The sequence below is a fragment of the Ambystoma mexicanum genome, chromosome 7p (assembly GCF_040938575.1).
Source record: "Ambystoma mexicanum isolate Mex_15411 chromosome 7p, UKY_AmexF1_1, whole genome shotgun sequence".
In the NCBI taxonomy this organism is placed as follows: Eukaryota; Metazoa; Chordata; class Amphibia; order Caudata; family Ambystomatidae; genus Ambystoma; species Ambystoma mexicanum.
Genome location: NC_090939.1, coordinates 210,810,031 through 210,836,115, shown reverse-complemented (window position 1 = coordinate 210,836,115; position 26,085 = coordinate 210,810,031). Strand labels below are relative to the sequence as shown.

General features: G+C 43.7%; 1 protein-coding gene across 7 annotated transcripts in view; it reads right to left on the bottom strand.

Annotated features, from left to right (window-relative positions):
- ERG (ETS transcription factor ERG) overlaps nt 1-26,085 on the bottom strand; it is a 1,195,114-nt gene that overhangs the window by 244,251 nt on the left and 924,778 nt on the right. The window lies entirely within an intron of this gene.

Genomic DNA, 26,085 nt, shown 5'->3' with positions numbered 1-26,085 from the left:
TCCTCATTCTTTAAAATGTAGAACAACAGCGCAAGTATGAACAAATATCCAGACATTTGTCCAGAAGTCCCTTTAATAATTATACATTGGTTTTTATATGGAAAACGATTCCAATTCTAACTCCCACTTAAACAGTGATCGATTGTTGGGTCCCACCCTATAATCTGCACATGTACAAACTCCTGACCTAGAAAAATATTGTACATCTGGAATATGTTACTGTAGTTTAAAAATACATGGATTAATACATAACTTGAGACCCAGTGACAAATGTTGGCAGCTCATTCCTGTGCTAATGTTCACACGATCATATACCCTGACTTTCCAAGCACATGGGCAGCATATTCCAATACGCGGTCGGATGCCACCGTGAGAAAATCTGTCAGAGGCAGGATATCGTCTGATATCCTTTCGCCGCCTTAGAGGTTTCCACCACTGCTGAAGGATTGTTCCATTGTGCTGAATACTCCAGGGCTGCACTCACTTGCAGAACAAAGCAAGAGCATCAGACCTAATTGCTTCAGTCAAAATGTGTAGGTTTCTAATGGGTGGCTAAAGCAATTGAAGGATAACACTGGCACATGTTGGCAGAGCTCAGCTCCTAAACGGATGCCTGCGCTAGGCATGTATCAGAGACGTAATCAAGAGAGAGACCCACCCAGAGCAAAGCTATTTTCATTTTTCCCAGAATGTGGTTGCTTTGTGCGGGGGGGGGTTTGGGGGGGGGAATGCGCAGTTTGCATGACTGTGAGCTCGCTCTGTAGCGCACCCTTCATGATGGCATATCTGCATCTTTCTTTGGGACAAGCATATTCTCATCTGCCAAAGAATGAGTGCCTCATAAACACATCAGGTGAGAAGCTGGAGAAACAATGAGTTGAGGACAATTGGCACATGGCTTTATGGCTTTATAACACATATATATGCCAAAATGGCTTTCTGCAGTAGGCCAGGGACACAGTAAATGTTCCAGACAAGCAAATCTCTTTATTTTATTTTTAAATAGTTACTTGACAAGAAAAAGCAAAAGAACGACACGTTTTGCGGTGCTCTCACCGCTTGATCACGTTAGGAAAATAGACATTGTGAAGGTGACTTAAAGTATCACTGCAGTCTCTAAGATTCCTCATCCTGATAGAGTGTCACATTGTTAAACATAGTGCTAGCCTTAGCAGGAAGGGCAGCCATCTTTCAGTGTGCAATAGCAAACGCAGTTTCAATGGTTTGTTAAAACATTAAATTCACACAATCATTCCTTTGGTGGAGCGCGTGACTTATACAAAATGGTAAAAGAAAAGAATGTAATATTGTCTTCACGTAGAGAAATGCATTCGATGCAAAAATATGCCGCAACAGGGAACGGCTATATTGGCAGCATCTGTTAGCAATAAAGACATAGCACAGTCATACGTGTATGTAAACACAAACGTGGTGGCTTATCATAACATATTAAAAGTCGGGCACATTTTTATTGGAAAACAATATATATATATATATATATATATATATATATATATATATATATATATATATCAACACTAGAGTTAAGGTACAAAGTCAAGAAACATTTTCGTATGCTATGTCTGACCTTGGCCATGGATCCTCTCCAAATGTAGCCACCCTATGTTTGCTTTTGCATGTACACGGTAAACCTGGTGTGGTTTCTCAAATATGTTACTAGTTTAAAATCCATGTAAATATTCACTATAGCTAGAGTGAAGTTATCCATAGACTAGTAAAAGCCCACATGCTTTTGGGGCAAATATCTGAAAATTGTCTGCTTCTATTTTAGAGCTATGCCGCTAGTGTCTACAATTGTACATAACTCTTTTTTTTTACAATCAGTTCAGAAAATTATGACTCAATCACTTTTTTCAATTGCAATTGTATATTTTGGATGTGCACAAAATGTGCAAAAATAAACCAAACACTAATGCATTGAATTCTGCTTCAATTCCCTCACCGGACTAGTACTAATCGCCACTAGCCCAGAACTGGTCTTTAATTGGGCTGACAAAGAACTGGCTGCCCAAACGCACCATGATTGTACCCTGGAATGCCAACCCTGTCCCCTGTACAGGATGAAAAAAACAAGCAGGGATCCTTGGGTTGTCCCCTGTAAAATGTCACCTCCTCACTCCCTGTGGCATCCGCTCACACTGGCTGTTTGCCGTGAAGCGTGGGGACCAGATAAGACATTGTCCGAATTTCAGGAGACTGGCAGGGGCAGTGGGCGGGACTAGCAATGGAATGTGCAGCATCATGTTCTCCACCAACATATGCTAGTATTCCCATATAAGAACATAATCATGTTCGCTTTGAGGTTTTTTTGTAAAGTATCATTATTGGCACTAGGCACAAAGCTGGCTCTGCCAACACGTGCCAGTACTTCTATGTAAGAAAGTACACCCATTGGTTTGGCCATTAAAAGTGAAATGTCACAATAAGAAAACATGTCAAAAAACTGGTTCCACTGTAAGCCAGTCTAGAGCCATTAAACAATTGATCATCCTTGCTTCATCATAAATGCTCATTTAATAAAACGTCACGCTACAGTAAGAAATGTACAGACCGCTACACCAAAATGTCAGTCTAGTGAGGTAATACTATTATCATGCTTGCTTTTTCAAAGATGCTGGGTAATAAATGTTATGTGGTCTAAGGAAAAGGGTTCCACAGAAATCTGGCCCCAATCACCTTTTCTCACGTATAGCTTGAGAGAATGCTGTTTAACGATGACACTGCACATTGCTCTACACTTCTTTCTTTCTCCTCCCCTTTCTTGGAAATCACTCTCACACAAAGAGTCCACTCAACTACCTTAAAAAATCATTAGGATTTGTGTCTGTTTCTTTGTACTGTGAGATTTGAGGACTTTTTTTAACTTCTTGTTTTGTTGTAAGGATTTATTTTTGTGAAAAACTTATTTTTGTAGTCTAAACACAACAAAGAAAAGAAATCTGATTCGTGTCTGTTTCTGACAACTCTATATCAAATTAAATGATATTGTAGTCATGTAATTCCTACACAAAGGAGTGTGATGCACAACCGAACCCATATTATTTTAGCTCCCCCTCTCACTGGCCTACCTATACAACACTTAGCAGCAGATTAGCTAAAGACCTTAGATATTCTTTGTGTCATAGATCAGTGTTCTAAAAAAGTCAGGAATGTCAATATTGTAATACTGTGGGCTCATGATACCCATTCGATCTTTAGTACCAGACCACAAAGAAATGAAGCACGAAGAAATGAAGCACGCCCTTCCACTTTGAGATTCCACGTAGGGTTTTAATTTTTATAAAGAATCCATTCATGTTCCAAAAAACCTCATTCCATGGGGAATTCAATAAAACGAGCATGGGTGACTGACTGTTCCAATGCCAAATTGAAGAAACAGAAGAACAAGCAGAGTCTTCTGCAACTAAATTAACTAGGTGCAAGGATACAGTAACTGGCTGGATATGCTGACGACCTGACAAATGGAAAGGAGACAATTTATTTCATTGGTAGAGCCCAGAACAAGCTCCCTGAAGTCCCCATGCTCGGGCGAGATACAATGGCTTCATGAAGTTTATGAAATCGTTAATCTTATTAGTTCCGCGAAATACTTTTCATCCTTTCATAATCATGGCACATCATTTGTAGCTCAATAACTTGAGCTGCTCGGCATACCTGCAATGCATTGATCAGTGGCTCTGAACTGGAGGTGTCCTTCCAGGCATGGCTTCTGGGTGGTATGCTGGTATGGTTGGCAGTCTTTACGACGAATATTTAAAAAAGAATGAACATATATCGAATATTTTATAACAAAACATTGTATAGAGAATGCATTTAGGGGTGGGGTAATGGGTTAAATAATTTTGGGAAACGGTCGGGGTGGGTTTTTAGGGGTGGGAATAAGGAGTTTGGGAAGACACCCCCCAAAAAGAATAATCTCTATAAACCTTTTCGTCATAAAATATTTGATATATGTTCATGCTTTATAAAATGTTTCGGTATAAAGACATGTAACCTGGTGGCATTGTGTGGCTTAACTGAAATGTCCTAGTCTACTCTTAATTTCCAGGCAGAAGGACTTGTTCATGTTTTCTGGAACCCACCATATCACGGTTGGTTTTTAATAATGTCTTAAATTCTCCTTTGTTACTCTGAGTCCTGATAGCATTCTGACAATCCTGTTTGGGAGATACAAAAAATAACAGTCTCTGTGCATCTTGAAGGCAAAGCCATACCCATCATTCCATGAGGCTCCCGCAAGAGTCAGAAAGGGGAAGGGCTGTGCTCTGATTAAATCAAAATTACCCTGCGTCCCATGAGAGATTAACTTCATAGCCGTGTCGATACATACTCCAAACAAAGCTCAACTCTATAATCAAATCTGTACTGATGCTTGTAGGAGACACACAACTCCTTCAAATACTTTTTTTTGCAATCTGACCCAATCACCTTTTAAAATTAGAATACAAAATTGAACTCCATACACTGTGAGTGGGTTAACTTTGTCTCAATATTCCGGTACCAGACGAGGAATCGCTAGTCCTTCGTACATGAGATCAAAGGCCATTCATTGTCATTGATGCTGATGAACCCTTTTTGCTATTAATAGGAGAGTCCCAACTTATTTGCAATCAAAGATTTGTTCTAAATATCAGCAGTCTTTTGCTCATCATTAATGTTATTAAAAGACCAACTTCTACATAGTTATTTATCACTTTTGCTTTAGCAGTGGTTAATTTGCAATATACATTATATACTTAGATCACCCAAAAAAGATGCAGGTTCATCAGGGTATAATCAAGTAAGATTGTATTATCTGCATAGAATAAAGCAGTACACACTCAATAAATTGAGCCTTCAATCTCTTTTCCGGGAATGCAACAACCTAATTTCTATTGGCTGACATCATCAGCAACAGCTGCTTGGCTCCTGCTGTATGCCTCATTACGATCACGGCTGTTAGGGAGAATTCTCATTTCATGGTTAATTTCCCTTACCTAGTGAGTCTCTAAGCAGCTTTGCTGGATCTCTGGAGTTATTTCTTTACACTTGGTAAGAGTGTGAGCTTTTCCCGCACTCTTACTTGTGTTCTGCTACGGGTTTTTACCTTTTTTTGGTGATTGTGGACTCTGGAGCACACCACTTCAGTAGCCCCCTTCGTTTGTGTGTCACACAGCACCTTCCTTGCAGTGACACAGGGTTGTCGTTCAGACTTCCCACCGACTCCATTTCTGAGGCTGACTACTGTCCGCCAGAAAAGGGTAAAGTTACCATTAACTTTACTTAGTCAAATTAACCACAGATCCAGTACACCCCATCGTACATGGAATACTGGAAGGGTTAACTCTTAGCCTTTTTTATCTGTATCTCCTAGAGCATTGTTTCACACTTTTAACATTTAGACAAGGCTGGTGGAAGTGGTATCTACCCTAATTTTCTACCGTGGTTATCTTATATAACAGTGGTAATATTGTAGGCTATTGTGTTAGCCTCGAACTTAAACCCACTTGACCAAATGCTTTTTCTTTTGGCTCTGGTGCGGTTTATTCACTATTTCTTTTTATTAAACTCCTTCTTGTGTTTTACTTTGTGCGGCAAACCAGGTTTCCCTCCTTTGTTCACTGTCTTTTGGCGGGCTTCTGCCAAGAAGCCCTCCTCAAGGTGCCTGGGTGTCTAGGTGGGATGAATATGAGGGAGGGGTGTAGTCACCCCCTGCACAGGGTATCCTAGGAAACCCAAGTCGCACTTTTTCATGATTGGCTGAGGCGGGATTTTCGCATAAAAGGCAGGTCTCTTCGGCTGGAAGTAAGAGAGTCGCCACTGGAACTACTGTCCATGAGTGTTCTTCGATTCTGTTTGCCTAACTAACATATTGCCTATGATTTTTGCCCCCAACTGCCCCCAACTCTCTCTGGGTATCTCAGGTGCTAAGTGTGTTTTTGCCCCGGTAGCATTTCTTGCCGTGGATACGCGTTTATTTAGTAGACCTAACTGTCAAAAAGTGACCGCAATCGTATTCACGGTAACGTGTATTGTTCCATAATACCGGTTCTCTCAAACACATGGTACTTACCTTGATTCCTACCGTACAAAGTGAATTGGTCTGTTGTAGTGTATTTAACGTGTGGTTTTAATTTTAATAGAAGTGTTATGTTGATAACAAATGGTTTTAAAATAAATGTACCTATATTTTTCTACCTGAAACCTTGAGTCACTGTTTGCTTGAGTCACAGTAAATGTGTTCCCTTTGTGTAATCTCTGCTACTGCTCATATACTCTTGAGATAAGCCTGGCTGCTCCGCTACTACTACCACTTTAATATAGTAGTACAAGCTTGTACCAAAGGTAAAACTTGCATTGCCACCTGTAGTCTTAATTGTGTGTAGTGGTCCCTATGGGCACTGCACAGGATTCTGCCTAACAACGGCTAAACCCGGCAATTGTCCCTGCCACATAAATCAGGCACAATCCACTCGATTGCAAGTGGTGGGATGCCAGCACTAATCCTCAATTGTCTTAGTCTATAGGACTCTGTGGATATTGGAGGAATTGCTGCGGGTGGAAATGTTGCTGTGTTTTTTCCTCCAGTGGCACTAATGTGGAGGAAACACTCCCAGCCAAGTGCTCAAGCGATCTTCTCATTACCACCAAACTTGTAGGCGGTGTAGGAAAAGTGGCAGTAGCAAACCCGCCAAGCTCGCAATGGGCGCCTTACCCTTAGTTGTTTACCCTTCTGTTTCCCGTACTTATCCCTGTTTCCACAGATTGTATTAGTGTTCTCTGTGTCCTTCACTGTCCGTTCAATTGAGGAGCACCAGCGCCCAACTGGACCTGTGCTTCTGAAATGCAGCCTAACCCTCTGAGAAATGTTACTTCGGGACAAATCCTGACCTCACACGCAGGTACTAATGCTCGATACGAAATCAATGTCGTTGATTTATGGGCAGCAATATTGTATGCAGAGTTTTATCAGCGCAAGAACAACCACTCTCAAGTATGCAACAAAATACACATTTTAGCATCACTGCGGACAGCCAGTGAGGTGTTTTTTTAAGATGTTTGTGATTGGACCACTGCGGTGTGTTTATCAAACACCATCAACATTATTGTGGGTTTAAAAAGGCAAGAAGACAAGTCTTTTACCACATAATGTGAACGTACAAAAGGCCATTGCATTTAACAAGACACACGTGTCGCCATGTGGCCATCACTTGATATTCACCTCAAGTTACGTGTCTCCCTATGGTGCTTCTCTCTGTTAGTGGATGGTGCCACCAGAATCTCTTTCCAAATCACCCTTCTTCAAACCACTCAATGACACAGAGAACAAAAGATGCAATGTTTCATTATCTGAGCACACTATGCACTCTCCTCTTACTTGCATGCACGGTGTTGCTGTTTATCTTGTTATTTTATGCTTTGCTGCAACACAGTCTAAGAGCTACTCCATACTAAACCTTATCTTGAATGGTGACTAACCAAATCAGAACATGGGACAAAGACCTAACAAGAAGAATGCGTGTTCAAACATTGGAGTAAAATCAGCAAAATGCATGAGTATCAAAGCTTACAAAGCTTGCAAAATGCATGAGTCCTTAGCGGGTCCCGCGAGGGGATCAGGGAGCTAATAACGGGCCGCTATTAACGTGCCGTAATTAGCTCCCTCCCATTCCCATTGAGCCATATGGGGGCTCAAATGGGACTGGGATGGGTTCCTTCAAGGAGAAATTACCGGGTCCTCCAAAGTCGGAATGACCCGGTTATTCCTCATTGAAGGAATCTGGTATTGGGACCCGGTATGGAGGGAGCCATGCCCTTCTTAAGGGCATGGCCTCCTCCATACTCGTAATGAGGCCCTTACACTCTGAGTAGCAGTTTGTTTCCAATTTTCTTGTTTGTTTGGAGTAATAGAATTAACCCCATGTTTACTGCACTGCCAAATTCATTGTTTGACCTCAAGGAGAGGGGATACCTTAAGGAAGAGCCTGGGGCTAAATCCACCACAGCACGGAATTACTGCTCATGGTTAATCTGACAAAAATCCCCATGGAGTCTTCTGAACTCCACACATGGGGCTCAACCTCTCCTTCCCACTACACATAATCTAGTGGTAATTCTGCCATGCCAGGTGGTGGTAATGGTAAATGATACTGGAGGTAATTCCACAGGCATACCCCCAAGTTACTGCCAAACTTGTCATGAGGCCCTAAATCCAGTAGGGCACCTTCATTTATCGAAGGAAAACATGGCCCCAACAAACAGAGATAAGAAATTGAACCAACAATGATTTGCCTGTCACAGACAAGGGACATTCCACATCAGCTACTGGCCGTCAATGTCAGCACATGGATACCTTGCCTATAAAACACATTGCCCTGTAAATGCAACAGTAAAACAACCTGTGTATTTCTAGACAATCCTCATTTGTTTGTTTTTCTTTTAGGTGAAAATCGAAGTGACATTGGGTGAATAACTCATGGGTTAAGTGCTTCATTCTGTTGTTGGCCAAGTTTGCACTTCACAAGTTCCAATCCTGGCTGGGTCAACACAGCAGTACATCCTTGCAACAAGTACCGGCTCGTCCATAATGGGCAAAGGAGCACTGAAACGCCAGTCCCCTTGCCCTTTATAGAGGAGGTGAGACAGCCCAGTGTAAACACTGAGGGATCCCGCAACTGCTTTCTGCAACTGAGGAAGTGCTGCTGGGTTCGTGCCAAAGGGAACGCTGGTTTCCCTTTGACAGTTTCTGTCCCCTGCGTGCATGTCCAAAGGACCATGCAAGGTTGGAAACATTTACCTTCCCCAGCCTTGCATGGCCCATTGGGAATGCACGTTGGAAATGTACATAGGGGATGCTCCACTGGCTCCCCATGCAATCAGAATGGCTGGGACCATGATCGTGGGGTAGTCCAGATCCTGTGCACACATGCAGGAATAAGGACGTGCTCTTCGCTTCCCGTTTCCTTTCTATGTGGTGTGGAAACCGGAGGGCTTCTGGATTGCCTCAGAGGCAGCGTCACTGCGAGGCACAACATCTGGACCAGGCCTGAAGGTAAAAGCTTGATGAATGTAATATGTATGCATGCATGTTGCATGAATGAGTGCATGTATAATACATGGGTAGGTGCTGGGTGCACATAAGAATGGGCAAGCATATGGTGAATGGGTGCATAAATGCAGTGTGAATGAGCAAGTCAATGTTGCGTGAAGGTGTATGGTGTGTGTTTGTGTCAGGCTGGGCAAATGATTTTGGTGGGGGTAAAGTGGGAATTTGAGGATATCATGAGATGGGCATAAAATAACGAAAGTCTTACTGTTTGGCAAGACTTGGATTTTGGTGCAGCCAGTCTAGCTTTTTCTATGGCATGGCATTTTGTATTGAGCATCTATAATAAAGCAAGTTTGATAAGTGTTATTACATGGCTAGACTGGCATTGTGGTGCAGACAGTCTAGCTTTTTCTTTGGCATGCCGTTTTGTAATGGGTATCTATAGAACGCAAGCATGATAAATGATTTTATGTGGCTAGACTTGCATATTCGTGCAGCCAGTTTGGACATGATTTCATTTTGTGGCAGGCATTTTTAATGGCAAAGCCAAGAACAGTTTGTTCTTATGTGGGGATCCCACCATATATTGGCAGAACCAGCATGGACTTGTTTTCGTATAGTATAATTACTGGCACTATCCGTGGAGCAAACATGAGTAGGTTCTTGTGTGGGAATGCTGGCATTTATTGGTGCTGGAAGAATAGAAATATATGGCCACAGCCAACATGAAAGTGGTTTTGTGCTGGCATGTATTGTGGGCAAAGGCATCATGAAAATACATTGGGAAATGCTCCTGTGCATCTTGGTGCCAGGCATCTATTGATATTTTCATGACTTACCCTTCAAAACCAATTGAAAACTGTCTGGCATTTTGTTAAATTTTCACTTAAAGCGTGCGGTAAAATGCAACATTTGAACCCATTATTCACAAAATTTGCACAGGGGAGAAAACCCCCAAATCCTACTATTTTCGACTCTCCAATTACAAGATTCACCAGTCACCACTGATAAGTAGCATGACATTGACATTGGGGAATAATAACCAATGATATTACATTGCTTAGAAGCAGCTGGCATGAAGCACTAGATAAAAACTAGTATTCATTTACCTTTCCTTGCAAAGACTGGCATGCAATTGTAATGTAACAATGTTCTAAATAGGACAGACATTGTTTTACTTAGGTTTACTTTCAATTAATGTTCCAGAAAATAACTCTTCTCCACGCTGCCTATTTATGTGTAACTTCTTACTGTACAGTTTTTCACTTACCATAAAATGGGGTAATAGATCAATCTGATATGAAGCACTTTATATGTACAAAAATGCATTTTTTGAGGAACTTATTTTTCTGTGGTGAAAGCTTGTAGCTAGAAAAACGCTTGAAGATATATGTTGGTCACCCTCCATTGCACTTAGGTCAGCCATTGTAATGCACAGTGGCTACTGGCAGTGGTTAAATGGAGATATCCTTGATAGCGTACTTAGTAGACTCCTTGGTTAACATGTAGTGAAACTACAGAGCTAACCCCTCTACTAGAACCCCATTATCCTAGTCTCTCTGGTAGCCTGTTGGTCCAGCCTTGAAGATGTTCTAGGACAGCAAGTCTATTGTGCCTGCTAAACTTGAGGGTAGCCTGTCCATGATAACTGGAAAAGTCTATGAATGTAGCAGCCTTTCCTCCCCACAGAGGACCGATGACACAACATCAAAGACGGGCTCCATCTGAGCCTAGGGTACGTATCGATGCACCACTTCAGTGGGCACCTGCCACAGGCACGGCTACCTATCCACGCACTTTATAGTGCAGCTACGACTATGACAAATTCAGTCTAGCTGGTCACATAACTGTTGCACACTGAAACGCTAGACTTGCCTCAACTCCGCTGCCACTAGAATACAGCCACCACATACGACAAATTTCAGTCTAGCTGGGTACATGTCGATTCTCCTGCACTGACCTCCCTCAGCACACGTCCACAAACCTGATCTTGTGGGTAGTTTACAGGAACCTAGCCAGCCCTCTATTATCCTAATCTTGGCCAAATGCACACACCCACAACTTATACCTCCTCCTAGAGCTTACCCATACCTGAACTTAGGTCCCTCAGGGTGTTCCTACCACAAAGCGCTTTGAGGTCATACACATGGGAAAAGGTGCTATATGCATAACTACAATGCAATACAATTTGCTTGGAAATATAAACACTGCTAAATGTAAACCCTGACATAATATGAGGGCAGTTCAGTTTTTAAAGATCTATGTTTCACATCAATAGACCTTGCCGGTAAAATAGCTCAGTGGGTTCAGCGCTTGCTGCTGCAATGTGAGCGTGATCTACAGGTTGCAGGTTCGAATCCCGGCAGCCTTTGATCCTTTCATGGTTGATAAATGAGTGCCAATTTCGGTTGGGTGATATTGTATGTAAATATGTGCTGTTTAAAGCACTTTGGATTAAGGCACTATATAAATAAACCCATCATTATCATCACATGCTTAACTTAATGCTCGTTTCATTTATGTTCTGGACAATGGAAAATAGTTCGTTGCAACAAACATTAGTCTCATGCTTCGCTCTTTCAGGATGGGGTCACGCATGGACGAAATTAAGAGTCCTCAAAGAGAGTGATTTCAGGGCGTAGTGCTGTCAGAACAAGAGGAAGATTGTTACAGATCAAAGAAAACCAGCCAGCTGCTTTATCTAAGCGCACACGTGACAAAAACAACAGAGCAAAGCAACTCATACATAATTTTTAAAGTATGCCTTTGAGAGCTGGCATGTCTTGCTTGGAGTGTTTACCCAAACAAAGCCCCTTTTCCCACAAATCATTGCCGTATCTTTTCTGCCATGCCTGGCTGCTCCAAAGAACAACAGGAAGGCAGAGTGTGAACCCCGAGCAGCCCTTTTACGCAGAACAATGCGCTATAATGAGAAGACGAAAACACGGCCGAGGGGCTGCCAAGGGACTTGCAGAAAAAAGGAAGGAGAGCCTGAAAAGCCACACGCAGGAAGCCTTGTGAAACTGTAACTACTGGATGACACGTCGCCAACTGTTACACAGGATCGAGGTTGCACAAAGAGTCAGCCGGCTTAACTGATTTACCCCTTGGGTTACCCGCGGCTTTTAAAGGGATCGCGGCATGTGGCAGTCAGTAAAACAGAGCTGGACTACAGGCAGGCTACTGTCAGCTAGCTATCATTACGAACTGTCAGCCTGGCGAACACCGACTTTTATACAATAACCACATGAACACAAACGCATGAAAATCAAGTCCGACGCTTCAACACATCAGCCCTAACTTAACAGAACAGAGAAAAGGGACACATAAACCAGTTACAAACCAAGCAATCTTGGTAGCAGGGAAGCAATCTGTAGGATAAAGACACGATAGCACATACAAGATATGCTTATTTTATAATATAACTGACAGAAAAAAAATGTTAAGTTCACAACTCTTGCATTCTAATCTTTACATCATCTAGACTACTTTGTTCTGGTAGATGCTCTTATAATTCGATGCGAAGACCACACACATATCCTCTTTAATGACTAGTCACACTCCTGTACCCAATTTCTGCAGTCAAACCACTGATCTACTCTAGTACTGCCATTGGGTTTAATAGAGCAGTTACTGCAGCCTCAGTGTGAATGTCATGTGTCGATTGTCCTTGCATGTGTGGTGTATCACTCCCGGGGTGTGTACTGTTAGACTTGGTACATCCTGATCGCAACACACAGCCAGAACTTGCGTCTTTCGGGGTCTGTGCCGACAGGGAAGATAACTGTGGTGGCTGGTTAGGGCCTCTACACTGCTCCCATGCATCGTCCTTGATTGTTGCCTGTAGTGTTACAAGGTGTCATGTGTAGGTCCCCAGTGTGGTGTCCATGTGTGGGTCCATGGCCACGGTGGCCTCTGTACATGCCATGCCATCTGCCAGTGTGCTGTCCCTTGTTAGGTTTTTGGCAACATGTCATGCCATCCATGTCAGTGTTCCCTGGCGCTACACATTCCCGACGACACAGGAGTCCCATTGGTGTCAGGGTCCCAACTCTTAGTTATTTGCCACCCCCCTTATCATGCACCATGGGCATATGGGGCTGGACAGGCATTTGAGCATTACTGTGTGTCCATGGCACTAATGGTCTCCTTGAGCATTATTGTACGGTGTGGTTCAACTTGGAATGGACATCAGTGTTGCTCATGTTGCCAGCTGTCATCTTTGACCTTTTTACTTTGCACCTGGGGGCCCACTAGACATGCTTTGGACACCACGTGGTGGCTGGCTTCCCTCCTTTGTATGCCATGCATGGTGTGGGATGTGTAGTGTTGCATTCTGGTACCTGTAGTTCAGTGTTTGAGGCTGGCCTTTGGGGGTTGCATAGCTTGGCGTCTGGTATTCCATCACCGGTAATACCAGCGCCAATGTGCCCGACGACAGTATTACTGGTGACGGTGTTACTGGCCATGGTGTTACCAGCTACTCATGATTGGCTGGTGCAGTAGCCTAGCTAGGAAGCAGCAGATCCCTGTACATTTCTGTGAGTGTAGCACATTAAGTTAAGGGGTGTAAGGAGATCTATCTCCCGGGGTGTATTTGCCTTTCACCTGGTTCTATGATTATGCAGAAACAGCCCTGGTCTAGTTCTGCCCGCTTTATCAATCAGACCCTACAATCTGGGAATATTTTCATTTGATGTAACATGATAAATCAAGGAATTAAAGATGGTTCCCCAACTTGCAATGCTGAGAAAGTTCCCCACAATGCTAGAAATTAATCCAAGCAGCACGTCTACAGAAGGGAAACCACAACCTGCCTTGCTGCTGATTCATTGTTTTAATTCCAAATATATTATCCAAATTATTTTGCATAAATCCCGCTAACATCCATAGATATAAAATCAAATATAAATGACTGTTCTAAGGAATATGTTCAAATATTCAACTGTGCGCTACACTCCTCAATAGATGATTTTGCTGGGTTTGAGCCGAACATATTTTGAAATGCAAACAAGGCATGGTCGAGCCAACATGAGCAAAACAAGGATGCATATTACAATTCTTGCTTTAGTTGTACGCTGAATATTTAACATTTCTAAATGGAGAGGAGCCATATCTCAACAGGATCGTCTAATATCTGTAAATACTTGGAACTAACCATTTCAATTTTTGTTCAAAAAGTACATACCTCACAATAAAAGTACGAGTGGAGACATATTTCTATTGTAAATGTAGCCTACTGTACCAGTAAGCTATTGTATCTGGTGAGAAAGAGAAAGGTTCCCCAGAACCCAGAACATAATGTCACCCCAGAGTGGCAAGTTGTGTTGCAGATATAGGGTGGTGGGAGCATATGGCTTTAGGTCATCACCATGCACATGCACCGTGTTTTTGGAAATTACTCCGGTGTTTTTGCTGAAATATATATGGAAGCCAATACTAGGGAGAGGTTTTTATTTGTGTAAAGCAAAATGCAATGTTCTTTTAAAATATCACACAAGCATTAGATTATAACATTGAAATGGGAGCAGAATTGGGAAGTGAATTTTAATTGACATTATGCGTCCATTAAAGGCAGAATCCTTCTATGCCTGTGCACGGGAACTTGGAAAATGAAGTTGATCATTTAAAATAACACCATTTTTTTGGAGATTAAAGGGATGAACCACGCTCCTCCCCCATTTACTACCCTTTAAAAGGTAGCAAAATTATATTTAGATGTTTTTAATGTAAACTATGGTTTTCAAAGGTCAGGTCAGTCTAACAATCTCTGTAAATGTGTTAGGTAGGTTGTACTTTATGCTTGGAAATCTAGATCTGATTTGCTCCTGTGAAAACCGAGAGAATTAATTAATGATGTGTTACTGGCAGAGCCAAATATTCGATGCGCAATTGTAGATTCTAGGGCAATACATGTTTTAATATACTGTAATTAAGTTTCATTTACAAGTTGATTCCCGCTTTTCAGAGTTCTATGGTTAATAGAATTGCATTTACAATACAATAAAGGGAGGCTTTTCTCACTTAAATTGTAGGTTTGTCATATTACATCATGTGGAAAAGATCAGCCTCTGGAACGCCCCAAGACCGTGCTCTGGTTCTGGAGTAGGACACTCCTTGAAATTGGCACTCTGTCTCCAGTTCATCTGATTCTTGACAGCCCCATGGAATCAGGTGAGACAGTGCCCTCTACTCTGGCCCCCTTCTGGCTCTGCTTGGAAATACAGTTGGGCACGGGCCGTCATCTCTTCTGCAAATTCAGGTATTAACCAAGATGGATGTATGTTGCAAGCAGTCAGAAAATCCAGTAATGCCCAAGGCTGTGTGGAGTTACAGTGTTCATATTCTACGGCTCACCCCCACCAGTGAATCATAAAATGCTACATTTTGGATTGAGCAGTTTCTGTAATTGGTACACTACCCGTTCTCACACTGAGCACAAGACAACTCTCTCACTTTGATTGGTTAATTGAAATGAATGTGCCATAAAGGTATGACTCAGCTGAAATGGAATTCCCTACCCAGGAGTGAGAAACCTATGTTGACCTGGAATATCTATTTTTGGACTCATTATCTAAATGGACATGTAATATTGGTGAACATAACATATTCAGATTTGTGCGAATCTGCTGAACCCAAATATATGAATAGGTTTCTGCCACTGCATGTATGATACATTTATTGAATATGAAAATTATGCATAAATCACACATTTTAATATATCCTTTTTAATAAATGCGTGTCGTCCTACTTAACATCCTCCGTGTCTGCTACCTGCTTTTCCACATTCTGTCCCTCTTACTGCACCCTTGCTCATGCTATCCTTCCCAGCAGTATATGGTCTGGCGACACTGGGTTGGGGCACAGTAGGCCTCGGACAAGGATGCAGTTCTTTGAAACTACTATGGTGGTAATTCTGCACAGTGCATAATCAAGAGTACCATAACACATGCATATGATCCCTATTTCTTCTGCAAGTATTTACCTCTATATTAGCCTTTCTAATCAGGCAAATGGTTCACAAATTATAACTAATACTGTATTTCCAATGGTCACTTTGGATGTACAATGTAAAGGTGGCCTTGTGCAGTGTGTTTCAAAGTTGCATTTCATTTGTGTGTGGCATTACCCATTATCAACAAAACTCATATGTTTTGTGATTCTGTTGAACAAAGAATCATTTCAATAGGCAGCAGAATGGAATAAATGTACATTCAAGGTAAAACTCACTTCTTTCCAAGGTCAGTGGGTAAGGGCAATTGTTGGGTCTGCTATTTGAATTGGCACTTAATGGCTGATAAGTCACCCATTAATGTATTGCCAGGTAGTTTTTATACGTTAGATAATAAAAACCAAGAACATGTTCTGGACCGAGTTTTCAATATAAAGCTTGCATTTACTGTTACATTGGACATTTGGAAACAGGGACTATTTCATTTGGTAAATAGCCTTTTATCTTCAATGCATTGATCAACCTGATAAGTAATGCATGGGTATTCTTGTTTTACAAAATAGCTTAGCTAATGGTTGTTTGTTTTGCACAGAATTTGCTTTCTGGTTCATCTTGAACTTATATAATTGAATGTTAGATGTAAAAGGAAAATATTCTATTCAAACATTTTTACTTGTAACAGCAATCAAACAAAATATTGGTTTGCCATACATATAACGAAATTCAGGTTGCACAGTTCATGTGGCAGAAAACATACAGAAAAGCATTGCAGTGATATTTTTCTTTCTTTAAAGCCTTCAGATATAACATTTTTCCTCTGAGAAATAATGACAGGTACAGTTTGGTTTTTATTTTATTTTGCCTTTTTAACATCAATTACTTGATTATTCACTGCAAATATCAGTTCGACCTTGTATCATTTCTTAGAAAGTATGGCAATCAATTATCAATCAGGTAAGACCTTGCAGGTGGGGGAATGTTTTATGACACACTATGGCCAACTTTGAGCACAGGTCCAGCAATTCCATCACACCAATACAGTCAGAATACAATCCTCCAGTTCCATTTCGCACCATCAGCTGTGGGACACTACTTTTCAAAAACACTAATGGACAAGGGGAACAGGACACAGAAAATGGAAATTGTGGGTGCATAAGATCACATGTGTGGCACCAATTACCAAGCATGGGACATGCTGAGAACAGTAGACACTGTCCCATACAAAAATGGGTATCATATTTCACATGTGCCATTTGCAAGCAAGGAAACCATTGTGAGGGCGAGGCACATTGCGATAACATATTTTGTAGTGTCACATTGTGCACCAGCCAGAAAACCTTAGCAGCTGCATTGACATTACTACAATGTCCTGACACTACATCAAGGTTGTAGAACAAATGTTCAGACTCTGTTTGAGGAAAATACAAAACTGACCCTGTTTCTTAATTATGTATTTTAAACCTCTAATTTCAATAAGCCTTTCAAAATAACATCAGTAACTTTAGGAAACTACCGGGCCTGCCTTAAAACCGCCTGGGTCTAACTTAACAGTTACATGTGAAAAGGATTTAGTTTTCCCTTTTCTTTTAAATTCAACTTTCAGATAGATATGTGTTCTATTTGCAAACCGATATGTGTTCCCCGCTTTCAGGAGTTGTATGGTCTTTTAGTTAAGATAGCAGTTTCCAGACCCACTTTCAAGGCATACTGTTCCTATAGCCAATTACGTTTAAAATGTTTTATTTTCATTTTGAGAATAAACGTTGCTGTGGCTTTCAGTTGTTCAATCATTTCACACTGCATCTGATGAAGAAGTCTGTGGGAATTAGAAAGCAATTTATTTTCTCCACCTATGCATAGTATTTTCTGTTCGTCCAATGAAAGTTGTCAAATCCTCCATCTAAAGGTGTTGGAACTGCTTTAACAAGGGAGCATTCATGTTGTGACTCCGCCGCTTTGCACCAGTGAAGCAATAATTGTCAATCCACTTCTTTGTATTAATAAAGCAGATCATGCCCCAGGTGTATGCCACTTGCTTCAGTGATCTCTAACACTAATGCTACTGTCTCACTCAGGGAAGCATTCCCACATTTTAAAGAAGGTTTCTTAAGTAGAATACATGGCAAGCCACTATCCATTATATTGACAGTACAATTGCTCTTTCTTTACTTTTCTTGCCTGACAGGCCATGGTGAACCACAGAAAGGTTTGCATGGAGTATTGTTCTGTGTTCCCTCAATCAGCTGGTCTCCCTCCCAGATAATGGACCACAAAATAGACGTTATTGAACTTCCAGATCTAACATTAACATGTCCTCTATCTCAGGTGCGGCCGAAGGAAGCTGTTCCACCTGTCGTCTTCTCATTGGAGCTCTGGCAATGATGCTGCTTTTTCCACCCCGGGACTCAGTATTTATGTCAATCCATTAAAGGGATATCATCGACACAATTCTGCTAATTAGGGCAATGATTTCCATGTTGGCCCATGCTTTGCCTGAAAACCAGACACTTCCGGGCTATTGTTTTTGGGGTATTTGGATGAACGTCTGATATTTGGAACTAGCGGCATACATACATGCAACTGAATTCCATATGTAAATAACATTTTGTTCATAGTTGTAGAATGTTATTCTTCATTAGTACCCAGCGCTGCAAAAAACCCCCCAAAAAAACACTAACCTGTGGTTGGCAGGATTCCGAGCTTTACCTGATAGTAATCCCGATCATGCAATGGCGTGCAGCACGCTCCCATCTCCGAAGGCATTTTCGTTCCGGAATGGCCACTACGGAATGGAGAAGGGACTACATGGAGTCCCTTCTCCCTGTGCCATGGCGGCCACTTTTTTGTTAACTTTTTTTTATACTTACTTCAATGGCCGCCATGGAAAAGGAGAAGAGACTAGGGGTAGTCCCTTCTGCCTTCCATGGCAGCCATTTTCTTTGTTTACCATGGCTGCCACGGAAAGAGAAAATGGACTACGTTTTCTGTCCGCGGTGGCCATTTTTACAAACATTTTTCAACTTTTTTTTTTTTCCGGCTGTGAAAAGCAATGCCTCTCGCAGCCAGGTAAAAAAAAAAAAAAAACATTAGTACCCTGGTCTAATGGGCCGGGGTACTAATGGCAATAAGCTCCTCGACAGTGGCCTACTGTAACTGTGGGTCCCAGGGGCATTATCTTAAGCGTTAATGGCCGCCGTCTCTGGGCTTTTTGCCACATTAAAAGCAAAATGTATAAATTGTGGTAAAATAATGGCATTATTTTCCAAAAAACAGCTGACGTGCTTTTCGTTGCTACCTTTTACTATTCAAGGTCTTTTATTTGTAACAAAGATGTAGTGCCAATGGTCTGAACAGGAACGGATTGTATCTCGTTTCTCTATGGCGATTCACGTGTAAACAGGTAACAGTTTGTTGAAAGCATTAGGGCTGTGCTTAGTTTTTCACTAGGATTTGATAGAGTTGCTATGTTCCCCCGTGGCTTTAGGAATTTTACCTGTTAAGTAGGCTATCTAAAAAATAACCTGATCTTGGTGGGAAGGAAAAAAGTGTGCATTGGCTGGCAAGATTTCAGAGAAGACCCCTTTCCGCCTGAAAAATGATGACTAGCATCAAACTTAAGATATTAACCTCCATGTAAAAACATGTCCATATTGGTGCCTTTTATGTTAAAGGATGACATTATTTGCAATGATTGTATGCAACTCCATAGTTAACACAGTTAAACCTTGACTAAAGAAATTCAAAAAGCATTTACATTGCATGCTTTTGAAATGATTGGATCACAAGCAAACCATCTTTGGTAAAGTTGCAATGCCCCAGATAGCATTCGTAAAAGAACTGTGTTTTCTGAACTCATTTACTGAGGCAAAAAAAAAACAGTGTGCACAGATATATAACTCTGCGGTTCACAATTATACTGGAGCTGACTGCTGTTCCGTGGATCTGTCTTTTAACCGTGCCCCTATTCTTCTCCCAATAGGATAACAACTGCTTATCTTAACCAAACATAAACCACATCTGCTTCCTTGATTTAAACTGAAATAAGACTGGCATTGATTGTGACCACACTGTTCACATATTTACCTACATTATTTTCAGGATATAGTTGGTGATCAATTAGACAGCACTCATATTATTTTATCTGCCCTTTGTTAATGGAAAGGTCTTACACCATGTAAATACCTTGGGCAGGTTCACTGATATGTTTCTTCATGTGTGCCTGCGTGTGTCAGATATGTATGCATGTGCAGAGAAATCCTATATTTTGTGGGTGGGGGATTCAGAAATCAATCTTTCAGCGCTATGTGGGTAATGCAGGTATATTCTCCTCAGCGACACAATGTGTTGCATGCTGGACTGTGATGGGGTGTCTGCAGCATCCCTGAGTGCATGCCTGATGCAAGAAGGGACTGGCTAACTCTATCTTCTTGGTCAACTCTGCCACGTGTCTAGTCCAGGTGAAAATGCAATGCAGGTGGAACAGCAATGCAAGAGGGGTCTGCACAGACCCTCTGACTGCTTTTCCTAGCACCTGATGTGAAGCATGAGTGCTTCTATCATGCATTACGTTCCACCCCTTTAAAGTGAGTGAGGAATTATTATCAATATATGGTCTGACTGCACCATTATAAGAAATATTATATATAGATTAACAGCTGATGAACTAAAATTGGTGGAAGAATATACTGTCTGAGAAATTACATATAGAGAAAACAGGCTCAAATATATATTTGCAATGATGTATGTGAGGTGGGAATTTGAAGAGCGTGAGAGCAGCAAGCAGTAATACTCCCATTTAGAGGAGAAAGAATAACTGTGTAGAAAAATGACATGCACAAGCACCTTTCCTGCGAGTTCTTTCACATGGATGCACACAGTCTTCTTTACACACTTGACAATTGCCTTTCTCGGGGGGAATTTAACCAAGCATGCCTTGCACTATGGGGAATGCCCACAGTGGTGCAGAGTACAAGGTTGCCACATCTTTGCAAAAATGGCCCACCCCAGCCACGGTGTTGACCAGGCTAGGACATACAAAAGTGCAGACACTGGGCCTCATTATGAGTTTGCCAGTATACAAAAAAAGTGCTGGTAGTACCAGTTACCGACACTTTTACCGCACCAGCCAAACCTGAGTAGCTGGTAACACCATTGCCAGTAACACCGTCACAAGTAATACTGTCGTCAGGCACATTAGCTCTGGTATTACCAGCAACGGGATACCAGACGCCAAGCTAAGAAAACCCCAAAGGCCGGTCTCACACACTGAACTACCAGTTCCAGAATGCAACACCACACATCCCACAACATGCATGGCATGCAAAAGATGAGGGCTGGCCACCAAGTGGTGTCCAAAGCATGTCTAGGCCCCCCCAGGTGCAAAGTAAAAAGGTCAAAGATGACAGTTGGCACCAGGGGCGACACTGATGGCCATTCCAAGTTGAACCACGCCATACAATAAAGCACAAAGGGACAATTAGCGCCATGGACACACAGTAATACTCAAAAGCTTGTCCAGCCTCAGACGTCCCTGGTGCATGTTGAGGGGGGTGGCAAATGACTAAGAGTAGGGCTCCTGACACCAATGGGACTCCTGGGTCGCCGGGAATGTGTAGCGCCAAAGAACACTGACATGGATGTCATGACATGTTGCTAAAAAGCTACCAGGGGACAGCACACTGGAAGATGACATGGCATGTACAGAGGCCTCCGTGGCATGGGAGCAGTGTACAGGCCCCAACCAGCCACCATGGGTTATCCTCCCTGTCAGGCACAGACCCCGAAAGACGCAAGTTCTGGCTGTGAGCTGTGATCACGATGTACCAAGTCTAACAGTACACACCCCAGGAGTGATACAGCACACATGCAAGGACTTAAATATGAGGTCATGTTATGTGAATCGACACATGAAATTCACATTGAGACTGTGAACTAACTAGCTGTTGTTTCTTGCAACACAGCAGCTGACCACTGTGGTTCACACCTATGTCATTTCCACTTGCAGATGACTCTGAATACCCTCAACTGCCCTGGTTGATGACACCACTCAGGAAACCCGAGACACCACAGGTGGTGGCATACAACCTAGCACATGTGCTCAGCAGGGTGTGTTTGGAACACACCTTTGGACCACTAAAGGTGTGCTTCCGTTGCCTGCACCGCTCAGGATGTGCATTGATGTACAGGCCAGGATAGAGGGGACAAATAGTCCGTGCATGTCACATGTTGTACTATAATTGTGTTCAACTCAACATTCCCCTGCCCACGGAAGAGGACATGGCACCCCCAGAGGAGGATGACACAGTGCCTGCTGGTGCTGGTGCTGTGGAGGAACGCACTGAGTGGGCTGAGGCCAAGGAGGGGATCCTGACTCGGCAATACTAACGTTTTCTGTACACCAACTCACAGGAGATCATTTGAACATCTGGATATAGTCACTCGTCACACTAAACACTTCAACGCAAAAAGGAATGTCCTGGCATTGTTCAGGATTTCATGGAATTTATGTGTTAAGGTGACTTGACCTTCCACAAAACATCAACACCCCTCTCCAACTCACCTGTCCACCTCCCCTGCCCACCTCCACTGTCCAACTCACCTCCCCAACTCCTCTCCCCACCCCCTACAAAATCCCTTTGCACAACTCTCCTCCCCACCTACACCTTCAATTCACCCTTGCAGTGTTCGACAGTCATTTCCTGCCACTCTTTGCCATGGGTGCCTTCTTGGGCCCTTCAACTGTGAGGTGGTGCTATGAGCGACACCCTGGGGTGCTTGGCAGTGAACCCTCTGTGGGTGTTGCAGAGGTGGAGGGATCCAACCCCTGGGCCTGGATGTATTGAAGGGTCAACTGGATGGCTTTTTTTGTTGCCTCTGCAGAGACCAAGGTGGACTCAGTGTGCTCCCATACTATCTGTCCCAGTGCCACCATGGCTGTGGTGGCATGCACAAGTAACCTTGCGATACTGTGGGTGCACCCCTGCAGGCACTCCCACATGGCCTGCATCTCACTAAGCTGCTGGCCTGCATGTGCCTCTATAGTAGCCTGGTGCCACTCTATGACCTCCAGCCTGACACACACTGGTGTCATGTTGGTCGCAGGCAGTGGTGCCAGGCTTTGTAGGCCACCTGGTGGGTGAGGGCTAAAACATGGGGACAATTCAGCCATGCCGTACATCTCATCCTCCCCCCTATTCCTCACTGGGCGATGGTACATGGGCCCTGCCAAGATGTTCCAGTGGCTGTGAAGCACATGTTGGGGATGAGGGTGTGCTGGCCCCTGAAGGCTGTGAGGCACTGCTGGGACAGCCGTTCTTTGTGCCATGACAGGTGGTGGCTGTGGCATGGGAGTGGTGACTGAAGTGACAGCTGCGTCACCTGCCTGACTGCTGGCGGGGTCACTCGGCACCGCTGTAGGATTTGAGTCATTCACGATGGTCGATGGCGTCTCCAATGTGGTCTTGGATGGTTGTTCAGGGCATTTTGGTGGTGTCAACCTTGTTGCCCTGCTCTGCTGACTGCTATCTCTGGCAAGGGATGTTGTCTGTGTAGGGGTGGGGCCAGCTGCAGTGCCTGCGGTGGGGCGCCATACCTCATCACTGTCTGAGGAATGTGAAACAGTCAGGAATAGAATTACATTCTGAGAGTCAGGTTGTGGACTTGTTTGTGAGCTTGCAGGATGTTCATATGACATTTATGTGTGGTCCAGTGATGCACTGTTGGCCACATTGGCATGGGTTGTGTTGGTGCAATGGGTGCTGCCACTTACACATGGTGGTGGTGCCTGCTGGGGATATACACAGTGCATGCAGGTGCTTGCTGACTGTTGGGATGCCAGGGTGGGGTATTATCGAATGTGGCATCACATGCTGACATGGATGTACATGGCGCACATGGGTGGTTTGCAAGTGTCCCAGGATTTGAATACTTGTGTCACCTATGGTGCATATATGTGGCAAGGTTTCCCCACATCTCCTGGACTTGTGTGTACTTACTGTGCATTTGTTGTGGTAGCCATGTGGTGTCACATTTGCCCATGGTGTGTACCAGTGCTGGGGGACTCTTGCTCATGGTCAGAGTATCCATTTGTACATGGGATCGGTTGGACTCACTTTCATTGCCATGTGTGCCGGCTCCAACTTCCATGCTGCCAATCCCCTCAATTAGCTCCATGTGGAGGATGGAGTTGGCTGTCTCCTCTCATGGCATCAGTTTGAGGGGTTCCACAATTCCTCCTCCAGTTGCTACAGTGCCCCTCCTGTGTCTGTATGTTAGACTCCACACCCTCACCTTGAGGTCATCCCATCACTTGTGGTAGTCTCTGGCAGTGCTGGGTACAGGGCCCACTTCTGTCACCTGTGACATGATCTCCCCCAGATGGCTGTCTTCCTCAGAGTGCTCAACAACAGCAGCAGCAAGTGCTGTCAGCTCATCCTCAGTAAATGTAGGCTTCTTCTGACGCCTATCAGTGAGGCGTGTCTTCCTTTGTTGTGCCATAGTGTTGCAACAGGTTTCAGGACTAGATGACAAGTGTAAGTGTAGATTCACAGGGGTTTCTGTTTTTCAAGATGGCCATTGTGGAGCTTCCTGTTTCGACAGCGCTGTTATTTCTGCTTCTGGCATTACCGGTGTGGGTATTTCCGGCAACGGTAATACCAGCAATGGTATTACCGCCTGCGATGGTGTTAGTATCAGTGTTACCTCAAATGTTTTGCCATTCTCAGCTTTTTGCTGGTAATACAGGCTTGCCAGTATTACCGTTACAAGCTGGGTGGTGCGCATGCCAGTGCAGCCTCGCAGGCGGCAGTGATTCTGTTGCCCACTATGCCAGTAACAATAATACTGGCAAACTAGTATTACCACCAAACTTATAATGAGCTCCACAGTTCTTTCTGGGTCAGAGCTTCTTTGACTGAGAAAAGTGTGCATCTATATTGACCAAAGAAAGCCCAGTGTTCGTACAAAGGATTATATTCATTTCAATTATTTTCGTAGTCGGTTCATGAAGTCTTTGTATTGGGACTAAGCGTCACAGCCATTTTATCTTCATATCCACATTTTAATGACCCTCCAATGTTAGGGTGAGTGTTGTGATCAATGAAATGACCACCATACCAGTGTGCATTATGTACTTAGAGATTCAAGTATATAAACCTTTTATCATAAACATTCTTGTCAAATATAAAAGCTCTGTGGTCATTCATATGTTCCCAAAATGCACTTTTGATTTGATGCAAATCAGCCAGGAAGCCTCATCAGTACTATTTCCCTCCTTCCCTTTTGTCATATGAATATTTGAAAAGAGTACAATAGAAATAGAATGGTTCCCGACTGGCCATCTTGGAATGAGAACCTTCTTTCAGTAAATAATTGATACCATCGGGAAGCAGGTGAGTGCTGCGCAGGGCAAGCCGACCCCAGATGCCCCCACAAAGGAATTTCTGTGCCCCCAGGCCCCTGTACCCTCTTTGCGTCCCCGCTCCCCGCTCCTTCCTGGATCCCTGCTCCCGCCTTCCATCCTGCCCCCCGTTCCCCATTGGCTAACTGGGCCCGTGGGCTCGGGTCTAGCGACCCGCGGCAGCCTCCCTGCTTCCTTTACCATCGGGAAGCAGGTGAGTGCTGCGCAGGGCAAGCCGACCCCAGATGCCCCCACAAAGGAATTTCTGTGCCCCCAGGCCCCTGTACCCTCTTTGCGTCCCCTCTCCCCGCTCCTTCCTGGATCCCTCCTCCCGCCTTCCAACCCGCCCCCCGTTCCCCATTGGCTAACTGGGCCCGTGGGCTCGGGTCTAGCGACCCGCGGCAGCCTCCCTGCTTCCTTTACCATCGGGAAGCAGGTGAGTGCTGCGCAGGGCAAGCCGACCCCAGATGCCCCCACAAAGGAATTTCTGTGCCCCCAGGCCCCTGTACCCTCTTTGCGTCCCCTCTCCCCGCTCCTTCCTGGATCCCTGCTCCCGCCTTCCATCCCGCCCCCCGTTCCCCATTGGCTAACTGGGCCCGTGGGCTCGGGTCTAGCGACCCGCGGCAGCCTCCCTGCTTCCTTTACCATCGGGAAGCAGGTGAGTGCTGCGCAGGGCAAGCCGACCCC